Source organism: Lagopus leucura, unplaced genomic scaffold (assembly GCF_019238085.1).
Source record: "Lagopus leucura isolate 7727_CA_CO unplaced genomic scaffold, USGS_WTPT01 Super-Scaffold_741, whole genome shotgun sequence".
NCBI lineage: Eukaryota > Metazoa > Chordata > Aves > Galliformes > Phasianidae > Lagopus > Lagopus leucura.
The window spans coordinates 7636072-7647142 of record NW_024962256.1 but is presented as its reverse complement, the minus strand read 5'-3'; the positions used below and the strand labels follow the sequence as shown (position 1 = coordinate 7647142).

At 41.1% G+C, this 11071-nt stretch overlaps 1 long non-coding RNA gene across 2 annotated transcripts; it reads left to right on the top strand.

Annotated features, from left to right (window-relative positions):
- Window positions 1-206: 206 nt before the first annotated feature.
- On the top strand, window positions 207-6408 carry LOC122175858. 2 transcript variants are annotated; one of them, XR_006177527.1, is made up of 4 exons: window positions 207-235; window positions 1511-1788; window positions 3092-3300; window positions 5353-6408. It is a non-coding gene; the product is annotated as an uncharacterized LOC122175858 (long non-coding RNA). The 2 variants fall into 2 exon arrangements; XR_006177528.1 differs by lacking the exon at window positions 1511-1788 and having other exon boundaries at window positions 215-235.
- The last annotated feature ends 4663 nt before the right edge of the window (window positions 6409-11071 follow it).

Sequence of the window (11071 nt, the reverse complement as noted above, 5' to 3'; positions counted from 1 at the left end):
GTGCTTTTATTTTTTTAATACTGTAGTGGAAATGCTGAGTCACAGCTTGAAGCAGTGATTGAGCACCTGGTGGGAAGGCAGGGCCAACCCAGGGGAGCTCAGGTGCATGCAATGCAGCTAAATGACCAGAAGGGCTGGAGCCAGGATTCACCCCTTCCCGGCCCTCATTTAAGGGCTGGCAGTGGAGACAAGGTTATCTCCCTGGAGGTTTGTGCCTACCTAAGGCTTTCCAAAGGTAAGCAGAATTTAATTTTTCTTTGTTTTTGTGTCTATGTCTGCTGCGTTTGGACTTGTTCTGTGTTTGCTGTAGTCAAGTCATTGCTACTCTGCTATTATTGCTGTACTTTCCATCACATTATAGCATTACAAATATCATCATGCGTTGGATAGGCCAGCACTTGCCAAACTAGCCAGTTCCTTCAGAAGCAGTGCCCAAATTCAGGCAGGACCTCACTAGCACTTAATTGCTCTTGGAAAATAAACATTTTACCTCATATTTTCTATGCTCTGCCTAACAGCATGGTAAGTTCTGCTTCTGATGCATAAAGAGAGACTAACGAGTGCTTTAGTACCCACCCTGTCTTCAGATAGCCCTCTATAAATAGGTGGGAAGAATTGCCACTTAGTGTCTGCCTCTTTGCCTAGGATAGGTAGTTTGTTTGAAATAGATTTCAAACTTTTAAATAGTTAATACTTGATGAAGCAAGTTCCATCTTTACTGAGTAATTTTAAAAGTTTTATCAGTTTGAACAGTCCAGAGGAAAGAGCACTGGTAACTATGACATCTACCAGCATGCTCCTGACCTGGAAGAACAATACTACAAAATTTCCCTGGAAAAGTAATCCAAAGGGATTTTTTTTCTTTTCCCTTATAACTGGCTCAGATAGGAATTTTATTTTTGGTATAATAGATTCCTTGAAGTGTACAGCTCTGCAGAGCATATGCTTGTTATTTTGACTTAAAAAAATAAATAAATAAATAAATTGTATTTAACTCATTTCCAGGTCTGCTAATTCCAAGCAGCAGCTAGACTCAAGAATGAGGGCTTTTAACTGGGATGTTACATATAGGACTCCTAAATTCTCAAACTCTTCTATAATTTTCAGAATGGTAGAGCAAATAATAGAAGCTTAATAAAAGTTGATGTAGGCAGCTACCATGTTATCAGGTGCTTATAACCTCTGTGTCCATATTCATGAAACTAGATGCATTAATGGCACTGTGCCCCAGAAGGGTGAACTTTGGTATTTTGTGTATCCTCAGATATTATTTCTTAATAAAGACTAAAATAATTGGAATAGATGTATTATGATTGATTAATGAATAGCATTAATCTTTTCCTCATGACTACCTTGGTCTTCATGAAACACACTTCTGAAGATGTTTCTCTTTCTTTTTTTTTTTTTAAACATCTCAGGCCTAAGTATTTTAAGGGTTGTACTTGTTGTACTTTCTTCATACAAGGCATTTAGTAGCTTTTTAAAATGTCATTTTATTCACAATGCACAGGTCAACTGCATTTAAATAACTGCTAGATAAACTGCCCACAACTTGAAACGAATGCTGGATGAAAAACACAGCATGTTCTACTCCTTTAAAGTTGTTCTGCGTAATTTTTAACCAAGTTTTGGATGGAAGAGGTGAATTATTGCACAGCATACAACTTTGGGCCACACACTCAATGCTGCCACCCATAAACACCTTACCTCATCTTGAAGGACTGGTGACACAAGGCTGTGCCCGACATCATGCAGGGCTGTGTGATGACTGATTCCAGTGAATGAAAGGTAATGTTCATAACCACAGGCTCTTGACCTGGTGGTGACCCACTCGCTCTCCTTTTAAGAGGCTTCTATGGGGGGGGAACCCACACCAGAGCACTTGTTTGGGTAGTTTTCTGAGAGGCAGGGGAATTTCATTAGCCTTGAAAGAGATTTTCCTGAATCTAAGCAAGGTTCCTACATTTTTTTGGGTTCATTATACCTTTGTAGTTAAATTAACCAGAATGGCTTTCAGATGCCTATGTAGTCATTCAGGAACAATAGTGGCCATTCTGTCCTGAGATGCACTGAAAACATGGAACAGCTCTTTCTGTAGCATGGAAGCAAATGTAGTGCTGGAGTGGTCTGGATGAACACAGAAACACTTGGAACAATATAACCCAGGGGTTACCTCAGTCATCTCAAACACTGCAAATCTCTCCTGGATAGCTGAAATTGGGAAAGCGGCACAAGACAAAGGAACTAAAGAACTATCAGTGGGAAAGTTAACTCGGGTGAAAAATAAATCCACTAAGAGATTATGGAACTGAATTGACTGCAAAGTCAGATGGTTTAAACTTCACAGATCTCACTGATGGAACAACAAACAGAAGACAAAGTGTGGGAAATATACAAATTAACACTGTTGGAATATGAAGTGAAAGCAGGTACCCAAAGGCGGTAGAGTCACTGAAAGGGCATTTCTACACACATTCCCTTCAGAGGAAATCCTATTGTTATTTCTGAGTGAGTCAGCCAGGGCTTATTTCACAGAATGAGCACATGTGTTTCAGAAAGCCTTTCCAGTGTGATGCAATGAAGATGGAGCAATTGGGCTGATGGGCACCAGCTGGGGGCTGGGCAGTGCCTTGGTTCTGCCATGCGAGGCTCCTGCCACCCAGCAGCTGCATGGGCAAGGTGTTTGTCTCTGGGGTTTATGCTTTGATTGATGTGCGCTAAGAACAGAAGGTCTGTATTTAGGAGAGTGGGAGACAGAAAAGGAATTAAGTGAAAGTGTAAGGATTCAGGGGCTTACAATACAGGTTTAGAGATAAGAAAACACAGAAAGACGAGAAAATTCCTCAACATGTTAAAACATATCAAAAGATCTATATGAAAAGGATACACAGCCATTGCATGGCTCGAGTTGGCCAATTTGTTCAGACTTTGATAAGAACAATGCTGCTTCAGTAATACAAAAAGCATGTTGTCAACTGCTATTGAAACTGGCCTACCTGAGAGTTCATACTCGGGTCTGAGAAACTGGCTATGTTTTTTGAAAAGCAGTGTTAAGGGAATGGTGGCAACCACCTTGTGTCTTTCCTTCCAGGGAGGAGGTATCAAGGATGCTGAAGGAGGAATGTACCACTTGTCTGCAGGTCAGGATGCATTAAGTGACCACTTGGTGGTCCACAGTATGATCTGGGACAGAGGAACCACATAGGAAGCAGAAAGATAGAAACATGCTTCCCTCCATTCTCTACAGCTATACAAAAAAAAAAACAATAAACCCTTGAACGTCCTCCAGTGACAAAAAAAGTAAGTGAAGTATTGTTACAGTAGTTGGGACAGAGAAAAGATGGGTTGTAAAGAGATATAGTATGAAAAGAAATATATGTTTTCACAGGTAACGTTACACATACATACTTTCCCCAATTGTTTTTAATTTGATCTCAATTAATTATGTCTAGTCTCCCACCTGTCAGCCGTGAAGACCAATGTACTCCATCAAAGTCTTTTAACTTTGTGAAGAACACATTTCTGAGCAAGTCCTCTCCATAATATTTCGTTTATGTTGTGTGGCACCTTAAGCAATGCTTTGTGCTTTCCTGAATTTGGAGCTTTGTGAACAGAATGCTTGGACCTGCAGACCTACAGGCTTATCTTAGTGATTTAAACACAGCTACCTATGCATGTGATGGAATTCTTTTATTAGCAGTCTCCTAGTTAGGACTAGATGGATATCTAAGAGAAATGTTATAGCTCAAAGAGAGAGAGGTGCTTGATGCAGAAATTACAGGGTCAGATTCAAAGGCTGGTGTTGTGTGGGAGGTCAGGCAAGGTGAGCATGTACTTCCAACCACTGCATCTGCACTATAAATTTCAAAGCTGTCTGTAAAACTAGGAAATGCACAAGGAACTTAATGCAAAGTGTTTACCTTTCCTTTTGTCTGAGGTGTAACCCAACATTTTGCCTTTCCATCACATCACTGGGAAAGGAAATTAATTTCCCTGCTCACTAGTTATACTGAAATTATTTAAAGCAAATTCTCAGCTACCACGTACTTGATCATAGAAACTTTCTTAACCCCAAAGCTCTCTTGTTTCAACACTTTTCTTCAACAAGAATTCCACCAGAAACAAAAATGATTTCTGTTTCTTACCTTTCAACCCAGGACTCCCTATTCAGCTCTAAATGCAATCCTAGGGGAGAAAATTTCCCTCTCCTTTTTTTTCCTTTAGACATTTACCTGTTTTCATCTGGTCTTTCTTAGCCTTGATCCTGAAAGGAGCAGGTTCACACAGTGCTCAGAGTATCACCCTACACAGAAGGGTAGGCCTGAGTTTGTTATATCCTCAGAGAAAGGATGGAGCAGATACATATATGCATAACACAGACAATATTGATATTATTTATATCTCTTTGGGCAGAGTCTGGACAGAAGAGAAAGGGACAGTAGAAAATGGGTCCACTTCATCTCACTGGACGTGTTCAAAGGTGATAACAAAGGCTGAATGAACTAGGCTGCTGCTCTCCCCACCTACAGCCAAAGACTGAATTTTGTGATGGCCTTCCTTGAGTAGAGCCGAGTGCACTCCATAGCCTAGACTGTCAGCCCAAAAGAAATGCTGTGAGTTTTCTAGTAGTGCAGTAGCTTCTTATAACTTCTTTTACAGTGAGGATAGTGAGGCACTGGAACAGGTTGCCCAGCGATGTGGTTGATGCCCCATTCCTAGAGACTTCCAAGGCAAGGCTGGATCAGGTCCTGGGTAACCTGATCTAGCTGTGCTTGTCTCTGTTCATTGCAGGGGAGTTGGACTAAATGACCTTTTCTAGTCCCTTCCAACTCTGAGGACTCTATGATTCTAATTCCTATAGACAAATCTTCCAAACATGAGGCAAGGGGACTGTGTGCCACTGTGCAGAAAGTGTAGGCTCACAGCATGCTGGGTCTTGTCGTACGGTCATGTCTGAAACTTAAGGAAGCTGACAAAGAGAAGGAAAAAAACACTTTACAAAAACACAAGTCTCAAGGTTTGCAACAAACTGAAGAAGTGCCAGGTTATTATGAAACAGAAGAGGCTGAAAAATAATCACAGATCTGATACTTGCAGTATCTAGAAAAGAGCGCGTTCAGAACACGGCACTGGGTTGGGAGGAACTGGAGACTGAAATAGTATAACTAAACAAAAATGGAGTCATACTGGCTACCTGCAAAAAATACAACTGTAATGCAATCTTAGGAAGTGCGAGCTGCAAGCTGAGCGAGCTCAGAGGGGGTGGAGGTAGCTGCCCAGATTTCCTAGCACTGCGCCTTTATGAGCTGAGCACTTCACTGAACGTGTTTTCTTTCGTATTTATTTTCACAGAATCAGCCTGATCTCACGTTCCAAGAATGAAACCCTGGCATGGAAGTGGCATATCTGCTAGTTAATGTCAACATTTGATGTGCAGTCAGAGAGCAAACAGGATTTCATATTGTGGTAAAAAATGGAAATACTATTTGCTTTAATTCTAGTTTCTTCGTGTCGGATGTATTAGGAGTCTCATAAAATAGTAAAAGAATTTAATTTTTACTTGCAATTATAAGAAGCAATAGATATATATATATAATACAATGTACCTACTTCTACAAGTACAAACAATATGTAAAATCTAGCTAGTAATGAATAGCTTGAAACATCCTTTGCAGAAAGCATTATAATAAAAGACTTCAGTGACTTTGTTTAACACTCAGCTACTAAGAAGGGGAAGAGAACACTTGACTGTGAATGAACTTCGCTATAGCAAAAGGAAAGTTCTCCCTGATTTACAAATAGGCACAGAGAGACTAAGATATCATGTAGAGTGGGTGCAGCTTGCTGTCCAGCTCTCACCAGCCATGTGTAGAAAGCAAATTAACCCATGTGCCTTATTGTCCTCCAGTCTTCTGGACAAGAGATCACAGGAGATCATGTTTCAAACAGTGATGTCCTAAGTCTGGGAAGAGCTGAGCAATGGGACTCTCACTGCTGTAGGAAGGCAGTGCTCAGAACCACAGGATAGTCCTGGGCTCCCAGGGACAATAATGAATGACAACCATCACTGGCACAGCACTTCTGTGAGTCTCAGAGCAGAAACACCTGCCATATATCCCACCCTGGCAGGGAAATGGAGCTGGTGACCAGCAATCTTTTCCACCTCTAACTTCTGGGTCTTTATGAATCGTCAGTCACACCTAGGTGTGATATCACTATAAAATCCCAGTCACGGAAGAGAGCTGGCAGAAAGCTTTGCCTTTCTGCAACTCTGTGGTTTTATGCTTAGATGTGTCCTAAATACTGAAAGAACGAAGTAGACTTTCAAGCATCAGTGTTGACAGTTGCTTTCAGAGATGTTCAAACAAAATCCAGTCACATAGACAGCAAAACCAGTTGCAGCACTAACATGGCTTTTTTTTCTTTTAAAAAGAAAGCCATCCCTACCCAAACACACCTGTGGTGTGGAGTGACTGATGCAGCTCGTTTTCAAGAGGCTGGCATAGTTCTTTATAGACTCATAAACCCAGGGAAGCATTTTGGTTAGAAAAGACCTTCAAGATCATCAAAGTCCCACTGCCAACCTCACCTACCAAGTGCCACCACTAAACCACGTCCTTTAGTGCTGCAGAACATCCTCAGAGCAAACACGAGCGCTGTGCCCAGTGCCAGCTCTATACTTGGATCAGTGGCAATGATTGACTTTAGATTATGGGGGCATATGCCTGACTGCTGTCATCTTAACAGTGGGGCAGGGCTCAGTCTTCAGTACATTTTTCTACACAGTATGTTGTGTTGCAGTTGGAAAGTTTCTTTCCTTCTTCTCCTCTTCTAAAGTCATGCAGCGGGAAAAGAAAACATGGGAAACCGTGTCTTCAAATCATACACCTATACTTCATCTTGCTGTATAATCATCACAAACATTTGGTGGTGAGCTGTACTGTATCTGCGTTTTGTCTGGAGTTTGGAAGTGGTTTTAACGATTTAAATCGCGGTGAAGAACAGGGCCACTCAAAACGCAGAGCTGGAAAGCAGAACCGCGTCAGCATCTGAAGTATTTTAAAGTAGATTTTGGTCCAGGTCCCGCTCCACTGTGTCCTCATGTTGGGAAAGTATATTCAGAGCTGACATGTCTTTCCCAGGTGTTTTCTACTGGGACAAAGTGCAGAGAGTGCAGTTAATCATGAGTGCATTCAAGTGTCCTAAGGTCTTTGGGTGAAAGCTGTTAGAGACATTGAAAAAGTGTTTAATAATCACAGCCCCATGTCCTCAGCACAGGCTTTTTGGGTTCACAAAAGTTCAAACACCTTTTAAGAAATTTAGGCCAAAATGTAAGCAGGCCAGAGCCATACAGCAGTTGTAATTGCAACGGGGACAACACTTTGCTGAACCATTTTCAGGATCATGACTACTTGCTAAGATGCATGCTGAGTGTTGCTGCTTTTATAAACCGCAGCAGGTTCAAAGGTACTCTGAGCAGTTTCCTATAGTTGACATAGAAAGATATATATTTTTTTTCCCGTCTCACTTTTAAACAGTTTCAATTGGAAGGGCATATAACAATAATTCCCAAGAGGATTCAACATTGGGTCTTTCAATGGACTGTCAACACATCCTGTTCTTTCTCATTTGCAATATATGTCACTAAAAACAAACTGGACATATAAGGTACCTGTCTTTTTTCAGCAAAATTATGACTCATAGATGAGAGTAAAAATACCCACAAGTTTTGTAACAACTATGAAAGCTGCAATCCCAGCTAAAAGAAAGATAAATTTTTCTCTGCTCTCCATTTTCCGGCCTTTCTGTTGGTTCCTCACACCATCTTTAGGGATAGCGTTGCTCACACAACACCGAACTCCATGCAACAGGCTGCTATTGTGCTAGAGCTCTGTATGGAGTGCTATGGCCTAGCAAGGGAGATGTGAAACTCACTAAAAAAAAAAGTTGTATTTGTGAAATGCTTTTGGATTACGTAAAAACATTGCAGAGGATTTTATTGCCCCTTGTTGTACCGGCTAAGAGTTACCCAAACTGTCCATAGATGGAAGAAGAAAGGTTTATCTACAGCTTTTGGAGTAGTTAGAAGGAAGACAGATAAGCAAACTTCTTGGTTCTCTAAGAAGTAGAAACTAAGAGCAAAAGGATTAGTACTATAGGGAAACCAACACACACATGAGGCCCAGTGTTCTCTCTTGCATTTAAATACATAAGCACTTGCAAGTATCATAGCTATGCACTATTTTACACCAACTGCACATGTTTCTGGTACCCCTTTAGTGCGACAAGCTCCTTAGCACAACACTGAGCAATACCTCAGTGCTGGTTTTTTTCTGCCACAAACCAATTAAGTACTGAGAAGTTAATCATTAGCCGGCCAGTTGTGCACTGAGACAGACTCCCTTCTTTGTCTTACGGTGTTATTAAATGCCTTCTTCTTTGAAATGCCGCATAAAAGTGATAGATGCCCTTTCTTTACAAGTCAGCCATCCAGGCAAGCGATGTTTTATATAAGTTCAGCCAACAAGAGCCCTCCTTGTTTAAATATAGAATCATAGGGCAGATAAGGCTGAGCAAACCACTGCTGCCATGAGCCTGGGCTGCAGATAGGGGCTGGGGGCCGGAGGGCACTGCTGCACCAGATTTCACCCAAGAATTATGGGATGGGGACAGGATACGATGCGAAAAACAAATTAGGATGAGGCCAAATGGTCATGTATATTTGCACTAGCACGATGGAAAGCTATCAGCATCTCCTAAGGACGTTTCATCGTTCTGAAGGGCAGTTTGGCATGGATACTGCCATGGAAACACACAGTTGTACAAGCAGATGAATGAACAGGGAGATGAAAAAGCAGGACTGAGTGAGACAGCAGAATGTTCCCCTTCCCAAACCACTGTTCGTTTTCTCCCAGCAGCAATGCTTCCCTACATTTTTGCTAACTAGCTTTTACAAGGTAAAACTGGTGCTCAGGAGAATAATGCTCACTTTGTTTGCCCCTGGTGGAAACACAAGGCCATCAAGGCAGGGCTCAGCTAATGTATAATCTATGTTTACATGTAAAAAAAAAAAAACACCCTTATTTAGGCTTTTGATTTATAATCCCTAGTTTTCATAAAAGTCACTCATTCCCAGTGAAAGAATGCAGAGTAGATTTATAGGATCTGTATTATGCCTTAAATCTTAATGGCATTTCTAAAGCACTTTTATGAGTCATCCTGAGAAATGCTTTCCCTCTATTTCCAAGACATTGTTGTGTAAAAACAGATCCAAATCTTTACCTTAAAAGCAAGATTATTTTAGCCAACCACGCTTGCATCAACTCCACTGCAATGCTAAACACTCTGTCTGCAACATCTTTATAAGCCCCTATTTCGAAGGGTTCACAGCTTGAATGTAAAATGCACTTTGTACTATGTTTGATAAGTTCTGTAACCTACATAAGTGGTGAATTTGTTTTCACCATTACAGCCAAAATAAAATAAATCTTTGGAGGTATCTGTAGGAAGGAGCTGGTGACACACTGGAACAGGTTGCCCAAGGAGGTTGTGGATGCCCCATCCCTGGAAGCATTTGAGGCCAGGCTGGATGTGGCTCTGGGCAGCCTGGTCTGCTGGTTGGTGACCCTGCACATAGCAGGGGGAGTTAAAACTGGGTGATCACTGTGGCCCTTTTCAACCCAGGCCATTCTATGATTCTATGATAAAAGGCCTGATGCTGCGCCCTCCCCCTGTCCCTCACACCACACTTTGAGATATGAAATACACAAAGCTCAGGTTCAATCAGAAGCAGCACCATCTGATCCCAAGTACATTAATCACATGCACACATACAGAAGTGCTGGCTGGGCATTAACAGTGCCATGCCAACTCTCAAACAGCTCTCTGTAGAGCCAATATCCTTTAGATGGAAATTTAAATGTGTTTTGAAGAAGTGAAGAGTTGAGTATCATAACACGGAACGGTACAGAAGCAATTTCTTAAACATTTTTTTAGGAAGCCAAGCAGCAACTAGTTCATGCAAATATGCTATTGCAAACCATAAATACGTATGCTCACTGATGAGATGTTTCAGCAGGACTATTCCTGATACCAAGTGCACCATTTAGCAGATGTATCAGCAGAAACTAGGTCCTCAGTAAGTGACGAATTGCATAGATCTTTGTAAAGTATCTATCCCCTTGTTAACAAACGTGTTGCATCTTTTGGAAGAGGCCAAGAGAACTGACTCCAAATGACAGAAACAACAGTATGGGATCCAAAGGAGTAGCACCAAAGTCTTGTGAGCACACACCTGGCTGATTCCCCTTTGCCTTTGACTCTGTATTCATGGCTTTACAACTCATCACCTACCTCTGTTGCTGAAGCTGTCTCTGCACAGAATAGTCAAGGGCCTGGACCAAGCAGAACAATTTTGGGAGAAGTGGGAGCTAAGGAGGCAAGGGAGAGCCTATCACCCGCCCACCATCAGTCTGCTATGGAAAATGCAACAGCAGATTGTGAATGAAGTTGTCCAACCTGCAGCAGGTACAGTGATAGTCCAGAAGGAGGCAAGAGCTCCATGGGGGTGACCAGGCACCACACAAATGTTTCAGAACCTGGAAAAGATACAAGACACAAAAACAGGATCTCCATATCAATGTTTCTGGCATAGCTCTGTAAATTCTGCCTAAATGTCATTTTAGTTATGTAATTTTTTTTTTTTTTTTGGTCAGAAGTCTTCCAAAAAACTTTTTTTTTTTTTTGCAACAGAAATGTGAACATATCAGAATCCATGTCATAATTCAGGCTAACCTTCCATATTTTATTTTACTTTTTTATCCTGAGATTTCAGTGTTTTCTTTATGATGAAAGAAATTGAGAAGGTTTGATTTTTGTTTTCTTTTTTGTTTGTTTTTTAATGGTATTCTAAACTATGTTATTTAACCTGAACATGCTCAAAATGAGTGGGAAATACTTGTGTTCCACACGGCATTATTGTATGCTATGTATCAGATATAACCAATAGAGAAAGACAAATAACCTGGGAACAGCAAACACTTGCAGTGAATTATGTTTCTGAGTATCCTGA